This window comes from Triturus cristatus, chromosome 11 (genome assembly GCF_964204655.1).
Source record: "Triturus cristatus chromosome 11, aTriCri1.1, whole genome shotgun sequence".
Taxonomy (NCBI): Eukaryota; Metazoa; Chordata; class Amphibia; order Caudata; family Salamandridae; genus Triturus; species Triturus cristatus.
In genome coordinates this window covers 936,494,630-936,509,024 of record NC_140594.1, presented here as the reverse complement: position 1 = coordinate 936,509,024, position 14,395 = coordinate 936,494,630, and the positions used below count along the sequence as shown (strand labels likewise).

General features: G+C 36.9%; 1 long non-coding RNA gene across 1 annotated transcript in view; it reads right to left on the bottom strand.

Moving 5' to 3' along the window:
• Positions 1-14,395, bottom strand: part of LOC146785664 (uncharacterized) — a 54,590-nt gene that overhangs the window by 32,966 nt on the left and 7,229 nt on the right. The window contains exons 16-43 of the long non-coding RNA XR_014970734.1: positions 13,897-14,019; positions 13,385-13,508; positions 12,877-12,995; positions 12,367-12,521; positions 11,856-11,977; positions 11,345-11,467; positions 10,835-10,989; positions 10,323-10,445; positions 9,811-9,934; positions 9,303-9,421; positions 8,795-8,913; positions 8,282-8,405; positions 7,772-7,893; positions 7,262-7,416; positions 6,751-6,872; positions 6,240-6,362; positions 5,730-5,884; positions 5,222-5,340; positions 4,712-4,866; positions 4,201-4,322; positions 3,690-3,812; positions 3,180-3,334; positions 2,672-2,790; positions 2,162-2,316; positions 1,651-1,772; positions 1,141-1,295; positions 630-751; positions 119-241 (exon numbers count right to left, since the gene is read on the bottom strand). This is a non-coding gene — a long non-coding RNA (uncharacterized LOC146785664). The remainder of the gene's footprint in view (positions 1-118; positions 242-629; positions 752-1,140; positions 1,296-1,650; positions 1,773-2,161; positions 2,317-2,671; positions 2,791-3,179; positions 3,335-3,689; positions 3,813-4,200; positions 4,323-4,711; positions 4,867-5,221; positions 5,341-5,729; positions 5,885-6,239; positions 6,363-6,750; positions 6,873-7,261; positions 7,417-7,771; positions 7,894-8,281; positions 8,406-8,794; positions 8,914-9,302; positions 9,422-9,810; positions 9,935-10,322; positions 10,446-10,834; positions 10,990-11,344; positions 11,468-11,855; positions 11,978-12,366; positions 12,522-12,876; positions 12,996-13,384; positions 13,509-13,896; positions 14,020-14,395) is intronic.

Sequence of the window (14,395 nt, the reverse complement as noted above, 5' to 3'; positions counted from 1 at the left end):
CTCTCATCTTGATAGAAATTATGTTCAGGCACAGTCTCCCACTGTAAGGTAGTGAGGACATGCTGATGCTGTGAGCGTCTTTTTAATGCATAAAGGAATTATTGTGAGTTTTACGTGCCTTGCATATTGGTAAAATGATGCCGTATGCCGGAAGACTTCCTTTTTTGTTTTTTTCTTCAGTCTCGGCAATTCAGAGAAACTCGGTTGTGAAACACTGCCACCTCTGGTCATTCAGTATAATCTGTAGATGGAAAAGTCCACTGTTAGCACATTTTCTATAAGCAATACAAAAAAATCTTGATTTTTAGAAAGGGTAAACAGATCAATACTATGGAGTCTTTTATTGTGAAAATCAACAGCTCATTAGAAAATCAAATCTCAATTTTAGTTTTTAACCTCACATACTTCTCTGCAACATTGCTAGCTCCAGGATAAAAAGCAGGCTTTAGTAGCATTGGAGGCAGCCAGGCTTTTATGAGCTATCATGACCAACACAATGTGATCCATATTACTTTCATCTTGACAGAAATTATGTTCAGGCACAGTCTCCCACTGTAAGGTAGTGAGGACATGCTGATGCTGTGAGCGTCTTTTTAATGCATAAAGGAATTATTGTGAGTTTTACTTGCCTTATAAATTGGTAAAATGATGCCGTATGCCGGAAGACTTCCTTTTTTTTTTGTTCTTCAGTCTCGGCAATTCAGAGAAACTCGGTTGTGAAACACTGCCACCTCTGGTCATTCAGTATAATCTGTAGATGGAAAAGTCCACTGTTAGCACATTTTCTATAAGCAATACAAAAAAAATCTTGATTTTTAGAAAGCGTAAACAGATCAATACTATGGAGTCTTTTATTGTGAAAATCAACAGCTCATTAGAAATTCAAATCTCAATTTTAGTTTTTAACCTCACATACTTCTCTGCAACATTGCTAGTTCCAGGATATAAAGCAGGCTTTAGTAGCGTTGGAGGCAGCCAGGCTTTTATGAACTATCATGACCAACACAATGTGATCCATATTACTTTCATCTTGACAGAAATTATGTTCAGGCACAGTCTCCCACTATAAGGTAGTGAGGACATGCTGATGCTGTGAGCGTCTTTTTAATGCATAAAGGAATTATTGTGAGTTTTACTTGCCTTGCATATTGGTAAAATGATGCCGTATGCCGGAAGACTTCCTTTTTTTTGTTTCTTCAGTCTCGGCAATTCAGAGAAACTCGGTTGTGAAACACTGCCACCTCTGGTCATTCAGTATAATTTGCAGATGGAAAAGTCCACTGTTAGCACATTTTCTATAAGCAATACAAAAAAAATCTTGATTTTTAGAAAGCGTAAACAGATCAATACTATGGAGTCTTTTATTGTGAAAATCAACAGCTCATTAGAAAATCAAATCTCAATTTTAGTTTTTAACCTCACATACTTCTCTGCAACATTGCTAGTTCCAGGATATAAAGCAGGCTTTAGTAGCGTTGGAGGCAGCCAGACTTTTATGAACTATCATGACCAACACAATGTGATCCATATTACTCTCATCTTGATAGAAATTATGTTCAGGCACAGTCTCCCACTGTAAGGTAGTGAGGACATGCTGATGCTGTGAGCGTCTTTTTAATGCATAAAGGAATTATTGTGAGTTTTACTTGCCTTGCATATTGGTAAAATGATGCCGTATGCCGGAAGACTTCCTTTTTTTTTTTTTCTTCAGTCTCGGCAATTCAGAGAAACTCGGTTGTGAAACACTGCCACCTCTGGTCATTCAGTATAATCTGTAGATGGAAAAGTCCACTGTTAGCACATTTTCTATAAGCAATACAAAAAAAATCTTGATTTTTAGAAAGCGTAAACAGATCAATACTATGGAGTCTTTTATTGTGAAAATCAACAGCTCATTAGAAATTCAAATCTCAATTTTAGTTTTTAACCTCACATACTTCTCTGCAACATTGCTAGTTCCAGGATATAAAGCAGGCTTTAGTAGCGTTGGAGGCAGCCAGACTTTTATGAACTATCATGACCAACACAATGTGATCCATATTACTCTCATCTTGACAGAAATTATGTTCAGGCACAGTCTCCCACTGTAAGGTAGTGAGGACATGCTGATGCTGTGAGCGTCTTTTTAATGCATAAAGGAATTATTGTGAGTTTTACTTGCCTTGCATATTGGTAAAATGATGCCGTATGCCGGAAGACTTCCTTTTTTTTTTTTCTTCAGTCTCGGCAATTCAGAGAAACTCGGTTGTGAAACACTGCCACCTCTGGTCATTCAGTATAATTTGCAGATGGAAAAGTCCACTGTTAGCACATTTTCTATAAGCAATACAAAAAAAATCTTGATTTTTAGAAAGCGTAAACAGATCAATACTATGGAGTCTTTTATTGTGAAAATCAACAGCTCATTAGAAAATCAAATCTCAATTTTAGTTTTTAACCTCACATACTTCTCTGCAACATTGCTAGCTCCAGGATATAAAGCAGGCTTTAGTAGCATTGGAGGCAGCCAGGCTTTTATGAGCTATCATGACCAACACAATGTGATCCATATTACTTTCATCTTGACAGAAATTATGTTCAGGCACAGTCTCCCACTGTAAGGTAGTGAGGACATGCTGATGCTGTGAGCGTCTTTTTAATGCATAAAGGAATTATTGTGAGTTTTACTTGCCTTATAAATTGGTAAAATGATCCCGTATGCCGGAAGACTTCCTTTTTTTTTTCTTCAGTCTCGGCAATTCAGAGAAACTAGGTTGTGAAACACTGCCACCTCTGGTCATTCAGTATAATCTGCAGATGGAAAAGTCCACTGTTAGCACATTTTCTATAAGCAATACAAAAAAAATCTTGATGATTAGAAAGCGTAAACAGATCAATACTATGGAGTCTTTTATTGTGAAAATCAACAGCTCATTAGAAATTCAAATCTCAATTTTAGTTTTTAACCTCACATACTTCTCTGCAACATTGCTAGTTCCAGGATATAAAGCAGGCTTTAGTAGCGTTGGAGGCAGCCAGGCTTTTATGAACTATCATGACCAACACAATGTGATCCATATTACTCTCATCTTGACAGAAATTATGTTCAGGCACAGTCTCCCACTATAAGGTAGTGAGGACATGCTGATGCTGTGAGCGTCTTTTTAATGCATAAAGGAATTATTGTGAGTTTTACTTGCCTTGCATATTGGTAAAATGATGCCGTATGCCGGAAGACTTCCTTTTTTTTGTTTCTTCAGTCTCGGCAATTCAGAGAAACTCGGTTGTGAAACACTGCCACCTCTGGTCATTCAGTATAATTTGCAGATGGAAAAGTCCACTGTTAGCACATTTTCTATAAGCAATACAAAAAAAATCTTGATTTTTAGAAAGCGTAAACAGATCAATACTATGGAGTCTTTTATTGTGAAAATCAACAGCTCATTAGAAAATCAAATCTCAATTTTAGTTTTTAACCTCACATACTTCTCTGCAACATTGCTAGTTCCAGGATATAAAGCAGGCTTTAGTAGCGTTGGAGGCAGCCAGACTTTTATGAACTATCATGACCAACACAATGTGATCCATATTACTCTCATCTTGATAGAAATTATGTTCAGGCACAGTCTCCCACTGTAAGGTAGTGAGGACATGCTGATGCTGTGAGCGTCTTTTTAATGCATAAAGGAATTATTGTGAGTTTTACGTGCCTTGCATATTGGTAAAATGATGCCGTATGCCGGAAGACTTCCTTTTTTGTTTTTTTCTTCAGTCTCGGCAATTCAGAGAAACTCGGTTGTGAAACACTGCCACCTCTGGTCATTCAGTATAATCTGTAGATGGAAAAGTCCACTGTTAGCACATTTTCTATAAGCAATACAAAAAAATCTTGATTTTTAGAAAGGGTAAACAGATCAATACTATGGAGTCTTTTATTGTGAAAATCAACAGCTCATTAGAAAATCAAATCTCAATTTTAGTTTTTAACCTCACATACTTCTCTGCAACATTGCTAGCTCCAGGATATAAAGCAGGCTTTAGTAGCATTGGAGGCAGCCAGGCTTTTATGAACTATCATGACCAACACAATGTGATCCATATTACTCTCATCTTGATAGAAATTATGTTCAGGCACAGTCTCCCACTGTAAGGTAGTGAGGACATGCTGATGCTGTGAGCGTCTTTTTAATGCATAAAGGAATTATTGTGAGTTTTACTTGCCTTGCATATTGGTAAAATGATGCCGTATGCCGGAAGACTTCCTTTTTTTTTTTTTCTTCAGTCTCGGCAATTCAGAGAAACTCGGTTGTGAAACACTGCCACCTCTGGTCATTCAGTATAATCTGTAGATGGAAAAGTCCACTGTTAGCACATTTTCTATAAGCAATACAAAAAAAATCTTGATTTTTAGAAAGCGTAAACAGATCAATACTATGGAGTCTTTTATTGTGAAAATCAACAGCTCATTAGAAATTCAAATCTCAATTTTAGTTTTTAACCTCACATACTTCTCTGCAACATTGCTAGTTCCAGGATATAAAGCAGGCTTTAGTAGCGTTGGAGGCAGCCAGACTTTTATGAACTATCATGACCAACACAATGTGATCCATATTACTCTCATCTTGACAGAAATTATGTTCAGGCACAGTCTCCCACTGTAAGGTAGTGAGGACATGCTGATGCTGTGAGCGTCTTTTTAATGCATAAAGGAATTATTGTGAGTTTTACTTGCCTTGCATATTGGTAAAATGATGCCGTATGCCGGAAGACTTCCTTTTTTTTTTTTCTTCAGTCTCGGCAATTCAGAGAAACTCGGTTGTGAAACACTGCCACCTCTGGTCATTCAGTATAATTTGCAGATGGAAAAGTCCACTGTTAGCACATTTTCTATAAGCAATACAAAAAAAATCTTGATTTTTAGAAAGCGTAAACAGATCAATACTATGGAGTCTTTTATTGTGAAAATCAACAGCTCATTAGAAAATCAAATCTCAATTTTAGTTTTTAACCTCACATACTTCTCTGCAACATTGCTAGCTCCAGGATATAAAGCAGGCTTTAGTAGCATTGGAGGCAGCCAGGCTTTTATGAGCTATCATGACCAACACAATGTGATCCATATTACTTTCATCTTGACAGAAATTATGTTCAGGCACAGTCTCCCACTGTAAGGTAGTGAGGACATGCTGATGCTGTGAGCGTCTTTTTAATGCATAAAGGAATTATTGTGAGTTTTACTTGCCTTATAAATTGGTAAAATGATCCCGTATGCCGGAAGACTTCCTTTTTTTTTTCTTCAGTCTCGGCAATTCAGAGAAACTAGGTTGTGAAACACTGCCACCTCTGGTCATTCAGTATAATCTGCAGATGGAAAAGTCCACTGTTAGCACATTTTCTATAAGCAATACAAAAAAAATCTTGATGATTAGAAAGCGTAAACAGATCAATACTATGGAGTCTTTTATTGTGAAAATCAACAGCTCATTAGAAATTCAAATCTCAATTTTAGTTTTTAACCTCACATACTTCTCTGCAACATTGCTAGTTCCAGGATATAAAGCAGGCTTTAGTAGCGTTGGAGGCAGCCAGGCTTTTATGAACTATCATGACCAACACAATGTGATCCATATTACTCTCATCTTGACAGAAATTATGTTCAGGCACAGTCTCCCACTATAAGGTAGTGAGGACATGCTGATGCTGTGAGCGTCTTTTTAATGCATAAAGGAATTATTGTGAGTTTTACTTGCCTTGCATATTGGTAAAATGATGCCGTATGCCGGAAGACTTCCTTTTTTTTGTTTCTTCAGTCTCGGCAATTCAGAGAAACTCGGTTGTGAAACACTGCCACCTCTGGTCATTCAGTATAATTTGCAGATGGAAAAGTCCACTGTTAGCACATTTTCTATAAGCAATACAAAAAAAATCTTGATTTTTAGAAAGCGTAAACAGATCAATACTATGGAGTCTTTTATTGTGAAAATCAACAGCTCATTAGAAAATCAAATCTCAATTTTAGTTTTTAACCTCACATACTTCTCTGCAACATTGCTAGTTCCAGGATATAAAGCAGGCTTTAGTAGCGTTGGAGGCAGCCAGACTTTTATGAACTATCATGACCAACACAATGTGATCCATATTACTCTCATCTTGATAGAAATTATGTTCAGGCACAGTCTCCCACTGTAAGGTAGTGAGGACATGCTGATGCTGTGAGCGTCTTTTTAATGCATAAAGGAATTATTGTGAGTTTTACGTGCCTTGCATATTGGTAAAATGATGCCGTATGCCGGAAGACTTCCTTTTTTGTTTTTTTCTTCAGTCTCGGCAATTCAGAGAAACTCGGTTGTGAAACACTGCCACCTCTGGTCATTCAGTATAATCTGTAGATGGAAAAGTCCACTGTTAGCACATTTTCTATAAGCAATACAAAAAAATCTTGATTTTTAGAAAGGGTAAACAGATCAATACTATGGAGTCTTTTATTGTGAAAATCAACAGCTCATTAGAAAATCAAATCTCAATTTTAGTTTTTAACCTCACATACTTCTCTGCAACATTGCTAGCTCCAGGATATAAAGCAGGCTTTAGTAGCATTGGAGGCAGCCAGGCTTTTATGAGCTATCATGACCAACACAATGTGATCCATATTACTTTCATCTTGACAGAAATTATGTTCAGGCACAGTCTCCCACTGTAAGGTAGTGAGGACATGCTGATGCTGTGAGCGTCTTTTTAATGCATAAAGGAATTATTGTGAGTTTTACTTGCCTTATAAATTGGTAAAATGATGCCGTATGCCGGAAGACTTCCTTTTTTTTTTGTTCTTCAGTCTCGGCAATTCAGAGAAACTCGGTTGTGAAACACTGCCACCTCTGGTCATTCAGTATAATCTGTAGATGGAAAAGTCCACTGTTAGCACATTTTCTATAAGCAATACAAAAAAAATCTTGATTTTTAGAAAGCGTAAACAGATCAATACTATGGAGTCTTTTATTGTGAAAATCAACAGCTCATTAGAAATTCAAATCTCAATTTTAGTTTTTAACCTCACATACTTCTCTGCAACATTGCTAGTTCCAGGATATAAAGCAGGCTTTAGTAGCGTTGGAGGCAGCCAGGCTTTTATGAACTATCATGACCAACACAATGTGATCCATATTACTTTCATCTTGACAGAAATTATGTTCAGGCACAGTCTCCCACTATAAGGTAGTGAGGACATGCTGATGCTGTGAGCGTCTTTTTAATGCATAAAGGAATTATTGTGAGTTTTACTTGCCTTGCATATTGGTAAAATGATGCCGTATGCCGGAAGACTTCCTTTTTTTTGTTTCTTCAGTCTCGGCAATTCAGAGAAACTCGGTTGTGAAACACTGCCACCTCTGGTCATTCAGTATAATTTGCAGATGGAAAAGTCCACTGTTAGCACATTTTCTATAAGCAATACAAAAAAAATCTTGATTTTTAGAAAGCGTAAACAGATCAATACTATGGAGTCTTTTATTGTGAAAATCAACAGCTCATTAGAAAATCAAATCTCAATTTTAGTTTTTAACCTCACATACTTCTCTGCAACATTGCTAGTTCCAGGATATAAAGCAGGCTTTAGTAGCGTTGGAGGCAGCCAGACTTTTATGAACTATCATGACCAACACAATGTGATCCATATTACTCTCATCTTGATAGAAATTATGTTCAGGCACAGTCTCCCACTGTAAGGTAGTGAGGACATGCTGATGCTGTGAGCGTCTTTTTAATGCATAAAGGAATTATTGTGAGTTTTACTTGCCTTGCATATTGGTAAAATGATGCCGTATGCCGGAAGACTTCCTTTTTTTTTTTTTCTTCAGTCTCGGCAATTCAGAGAAACTCGGTTGTGAAACACTGCCACCTCTGGTCATTCAGTATAATCTGTAGATGGAAAAGTCCACTGTTAGCACATTTTCTATAAGCAATACAAAAAAATCTTGATTTTTAGAAAGCGTAAACAGATCAATACTATGGAGCCTTTTATTGTGAAAATCAACAGCTCATTAGAAAATCAAATCTCAATTTTAGTTTTTAACCTCACATACTTCTCTGCAACATTGCTAGTTCCAGGATATAAAGCAGGCTTTAGTAGCGTTGGAGGCAGCCAGGCTTTTATGAACTATCATGACCAACACAATGTGATCCATATTACTTTCATCTTGACAGAAATTATGTTCAGGCACAGTCTCCCACTGTAAGGTAGTGAGGACATGCTGATGCTGTGAGCGTCTTTTTAATGCATAAAGGAATTATTGTGAGTTAAACTTGCCTTGTATATTGGTAAAATGATGCCGTATGCCGGAAGACTTCCTTTTTTTTTTTTGTTCTTCAGTCTCGGCAATTCAGAGAAACTCGGTTGTGAAACACTGCCACCTCTGGTCATTCAGTATAATCTGTAGATGGAAAAGTCCACTGTTAGCACATTTTCTATAAGCAATACAAAAAAAATCTTGATTTTTAGAAAGCGTAAACAGATCAATACTATGGAGTCTTTTATTGTGAAAATCAACAGCTCATTAGAAAATCAAATCTCAATTTTAGTTTTTAACCTCACATACTTCTCTGCAACATTGCTAGCTCCAGGATATAAAGCAGGCTTTAGTAGCATTGGAGGCAGCCAGGCTTTTATGAGCTATCATGACCAACACAATGTGATCCATATTACTTTCATCTTGACAGAAATTATGTTCAGGCACAGTCTCCCACTGTAAGGTAGTGAGGACATGCTGATGCTGTGAGCGTCTTTTTAATGCATAAAGGAATTATTGTGAGTTTTACTTGCCTTATAAATTGGTAAAATGATCCCGTATGCCGGAAGACTTCCTTTTTTTTTTCTTCAGTCTCGGCAATTCAGAGAAACTAGGTTGTGAAACACTGCCACCTCTGGTCATTCAGTATAATCTGCAGATGGAAAAGTCCACTGTTAGCACATTTTCTATAAGCAATACAAAAAAAATCTTGATGATTAGAAAGCGTAAACAGATCAATACTATGGAGTCTTTTATTGTGAAAATCAACAGCTCATTAGAAATTCAAATCTCAATTTTAGTTTTTAACCTCACATACTTCTCTGCAACATTGCTAGTTCCAGGATATAAAGCAGGCTTTAGTAGCGTTGGAGGCAGCCAGGCTTTTATGAACTATCATGACCAACACAATGTGATCCATATTACTCTCATCTTGACAGAAATTATGTTCAGGCACAGTCTCCCACTATAAGGTAGTGAGGACATGCTGATGCTGTGAGCGTCTTTTTAATGCATAAAGGAATTATTGTGAGTTTTACTTGCCTTATAAATTGGTAAAATGATCCCGTATGCCGGAAGACTTCCTTTTTTTTTTCTTCAGTCTCGGCAATTCAGAGAAACTAGGTTGTGAAACACTGCCACCTCTGGTCATTCAGTATAATCTGCAGATGGAAAAGTCCACTGTTAGCACATTTTCTATAAGCAATACAAAAAAAATCTTGATTTTTAGAAAGCGTAAACAGATCAATACTATGGAGTCTTTTATTGTGAAAATCAACAGCTCATTAGAAAATCAAATCTCAATTTTAGTTTTTAACCTCACATACTTCTCTGCAACATTGCTAGCTCCAGGATATAAAGCAGGCTTTAGTAGCGTTGGAGGCAGCCAGGCTTTTATGAACTATCATGACCAACACAATGTGATCCATATTACTTTCATCTTGACAGAAATTATGTTCAGGCACAGTCTCCCACTGTAAGGTAGTGAGGACATGCTGATGCTGTGAGCGTCTTTTTAATGCATAAAGGAATTATTGTGAGTTTTACTTGCCTTATAAATTGGTAAAATGATGCCGTATGCCGGAAGACTTCCTTTTTTTTTTTTGTTCTTCAGTCTCGGCAATTCAGAGAAACTCGGTTGTGAAACACTGCCACCTCTGGTCATTCAGTATAATCTGTAGATGGAAAAGTCCACTGTTAGCACATTTTCTATAAGCAATACAAAAAAATCTTGATTTTTAGAAAGGGTAAACAGATCAATACTATGGAGTCTTTTATTGTGAAAATCAACAGCTCATTAGAAAATCAAATCTCAATTTTAGTTTTTAACCTCACATACTTCTCTGCAACATTGCTAGCTCCAGGATATAAAGCAGGCTTTAGCAGCATTGGAGGCAGCCAGGCTTTTATGAGCTATCATGACCAACACAATGTGATCCATATTACTTTCATCTTGACAGAAATTATGTTCAGGCACAGTCTCCCACTGTAAGGTAGTGAGGACATGCTGATGCTGTGAGCGTCTTTTTAATGCATAAAGGAATTATTGTGAGTTTTACTTGCCTTATAAATTGGTAAAATGATGCCGTATGCCGGAAGACTTCCTTTTTTTTTTTGTTCTTCAGTCTCGGCAATTCAGAGAAACTCGGTTGTGAAACACTGCCACCTCTGGTCATTCAGTATAATCTGTAGATGGAAAAGTCCACTGTTAGCACATTTTCTATAAGCAATACAAAAAAAATCTTGATGATTAGAAAGCGTAAACAGATCAATACTATGGAGTCTTTTATTGTGAAAATCAACAGCTCATTAGAAATTCAAATCTCAATTTTAGTTTTTAACCTCACATACTTCTCTGCAACATTGCTAGTTCCAGGATATAAAGCAGGCTTTAGTAGCGTTGGAGGCAGCCAGGCTTTTATGAACTATCATGACCAACACAATGTGATCCATATTACTCTCATCTTGACAGAAATTATGTTCAGGCACAGTCTCCCACTATAAGGTAGTGAGGACATGCTGATGCTGTGAGCGTCTTTTTAATGCATAAAGGAATTATTGTGAGTTTTACTTGCCTTGCATATTGGTAAAATGATGCCGTATGCCGGAAGACTTCCTTTTTTTTGTTTCTTCAGTCTCGGCAATTCAGAGAAACTCGGTTGTGAAACACTGCCACCTCTGGTCATTCAGTATAATTTGCAGATGGAAAAGTCCACTGTTAGCACATTTTCTATAAGCAATACAAAAAAAATCTTGATTTTTAGAAAGCGTAAACAGATCAATACTATGGAGTCTTTTATTGTGAAAATCAACAGCTCATTAGAAAATCAAATCTCAATTTTAGTTTTTAACCTCACATACTTCTCTGCAACATTGCTAGTTCCAGGATATAAAGCAGGCTTTAGTAGCGTTGGAGGCAGCCAGACTTTTATGAACTATCATGACCAACACAATGTGATCCATATTACTCTCATCTTGATAGAAATTATGTTCAGGCACAGTCTCCCACTGTAAGGTAGTGAGGACATGCTGATGCTGTGAGCGTCTTTTTAATGCATAAAGGAATTATTGTGAGTTTTACGTGCCTTGCATATTGGTAAAATGATGCCGTATGCCGGAAGACTTCCTTTTTTGTTTTTTTCTTCAGTCTCGGCAATTCAGAGAAACTCGGTTGTGAAACACTGCCACCTCTGGTCATTCAGTATAATCTGTAGATGGAAAAGTCCACTGTTAGCACATTTTCTATAAGCAATACAAAAAAATCTTGATTTTTAGAAAGGGTAAACAGATCAATACTATGGAGTCTTTTATTGTGAAAATCAACAGCTCATTAGAAAATCAAATCTCAATTTTAGTTTTTAACCTCACATACTTCTCTGCAACATTGCTAGCTCCAGGATATAAAGCAGGCTTTAGTAGCATTGGAGGCAGCCAGGCTTTTATGAGCTATCATGACCAACACAATGTGATCCATATTACTTTCATCTTGACAGAAATTATGTTCAGGCACAGTCTCCCACTGTAAGGTAGTGAGGACATGCTGATGCTGTGAGCGTCTTTTTAATGCATAAAGGAATTATTGTGAGTTTTACTTGCCTTATAAATTGGTAAAATGATGCCGTATGCCGGAAGACTTCCTTTTTTTTTTGTTCTTCAGTCTCGGCAATTCAGAGAAACTCGGTTGTGAAACACTGCCACCTCTGGTCATTCAGTATAATCTGTAGATGGAAAAGTCCACTGTTAGCACATTTTCTATAAGCAATACAAAAAAAATCTTGATTTTTAGAAAGCGTAAACAGATCAATACTATGGAGTCTTTTATTGTGAAAATCAACAGCTCATTAGAAATTCAAATCTCAATTTTAGTTTTTAACCTCACATACTTCTCTGCAACATTGCTAGTTCCAGGATATAAAGCAGGCTTTAGTAGCGTTGGAGGCAGCCAGGCTTTTATGAACTATCATGACCAACACAATGTGATCCATATTACTTTCATCTTGACAGAAATTATGTTCAGGCACAGTCTCCCACTATAAGGTAGTGAGGACATGCTGATGCTGTGAGCGTCTTTTTAATGCATAAAGGAATTATTGTGAGTTTTACTTGCCTTGCATATTGGTAAAATGATGCCGTATGCCGGAAGACTTCCTTTTTTTTGTTTCTTCAGTCTCGGCAATTCAGAGAAACTCGGTTGTGAAACACTGCCACCTCTGGTCATTCAGTATAATTTGCAGATGGAAAAGTCCACTGTTAGCACATTTTCTATAAGCAATACAAAAAAAATCTTGATTTTTAGAAAGCGTAAACAGATCAATACTATGGAGTCTTTTATTGTGAAAATCAACAGCTCATTAGAAATTCAAATCTCAATTTTAGTTTTTAACCTCACATACTTCTCTGCAACATTGCTAGTTCCAGGATATAAAGCAGGCTTTAGTAGCGTTGGAGGCAGCCAGGCTTTTATGAACTATCATGACCAACACAATGTGATCCATATTACTCTCATCTTGACAGAAATTATGTTCAGGCACAGTCTCCCACTATAAGGTAGTGAGGACATGCTGATGCTGTGAGCGTCTTTTTAATGCATAAAGGAATTATTGTGAGTTTTACTTGCCTTATAAATTGGTAAAATGATCCCGTATGCCGGAAGACTTCCTTTTTTTTTTCTTCAGTCTCGGCAATTCAGAGAAACTAGGTTGTGAAACACTGCCACCTCTGGTCATTCAGTATAATCTGCAGATGGAAAAGTCCACTGTTAGCACATTTTCTATAAGCAATACAAAAAAAATCTTGATTTTTAGAAAGCGTAAACAGATCAATACTATGGAGTCTTTTATTGTGAAAATCAACAGCTCATTAGAAAATCAAATCTCAATTTTAGTTTTTAACCTCACATACTTCTCTGCAACATTGCTAGCTCCAGGATATAAAGCAGGCTTTAGTAGCGTTGGAGGCAGCCAGGCTTTTATGAACTATCATGACCAACACAATGTGATCCATATTACTTTCATCTTGACAGAAATTATGTTCAGGCACAGTCTCCCACTGTAAGGTAGTGAGGACATGCTGATGCTGTGAGCGTCTTTTTAATGCATAAAGGAATTATTGTGAGTTTTACTTGCCTTATAAATTGGTAAAATGATGCCGTATGCCGGAAGACTTCCTTTTTTTTTTTTGTTCTTCAGTCTCGGCAATTCAGAGAAACTCGGTTGTGAAACACTGCCACCTCTGGTCATTCAGTATAATCTGTAGATGGAAAAGTCCACTGTTAGCACATTTTCTATAAGCAATACAAAAAAATCTTGATTTTTAGAAAGGGTAAACAGATCAATACTATGGAGTCTTTTATTGTGAAAATCAACAGCTCATTAGAAAATCAAATCTCAATTTTAGTTTTTAACCTCACATACTTCTCTGCAACATTGCTAGCTCCAGGATATAAAGCAGGCTTTAGCAGCATTGGAGGCAGCCAGGCTTTTATGAGCTATCATGACCAACACAATGTGATCCATATTACTTTCATCTTGACAGAAATTATGTTCAGGCACAGTCTCCCACTGTAAGGTAGTGAGGACATGCTGATGCTGTGAGCGTCTTTTTAATGCATAAAGGAATTATTGTGAGTTTTACTTGCCTTATAAATTGGTAAAATGATGCCGTATGCCGGAAGACTTCCTTTTTTTTTTTGTTCTTCAGTCTCGGCAATTCAGAGAAACTCGGTTGTGAAACACTGCCACCTCTGGTCATTCAGTATAATCTGTAGATGGAAAAGTCCACTGTTAGCACATTTTCTATAAGCAATACAAAAAAAATCTTGATTTTTAGAAAGCGTAAACAGATCAATACTATGGAGTCTTTTATTGTGAAAATCAACAGCTCATTAGAAAATCAAATCTCAATTTTAGTTTTTAACCTCACATACTTCTCTGCAACATTGCTAGTTCCAGGATATAAAGCAGGCTTTAGTAGCGTTGGAGGCAGCCAGACTTTTATGAACTATCATGACCAACACAATGTGATCCATATTACTCTCATCTTGACAGAAATTATGTTCAGGCACAGTCTCCCACTGTAAGGTAGTGAGGACATGCTGATGCTGTGAGCGTCTTTTTAATGCATAAAGGAATTATTGT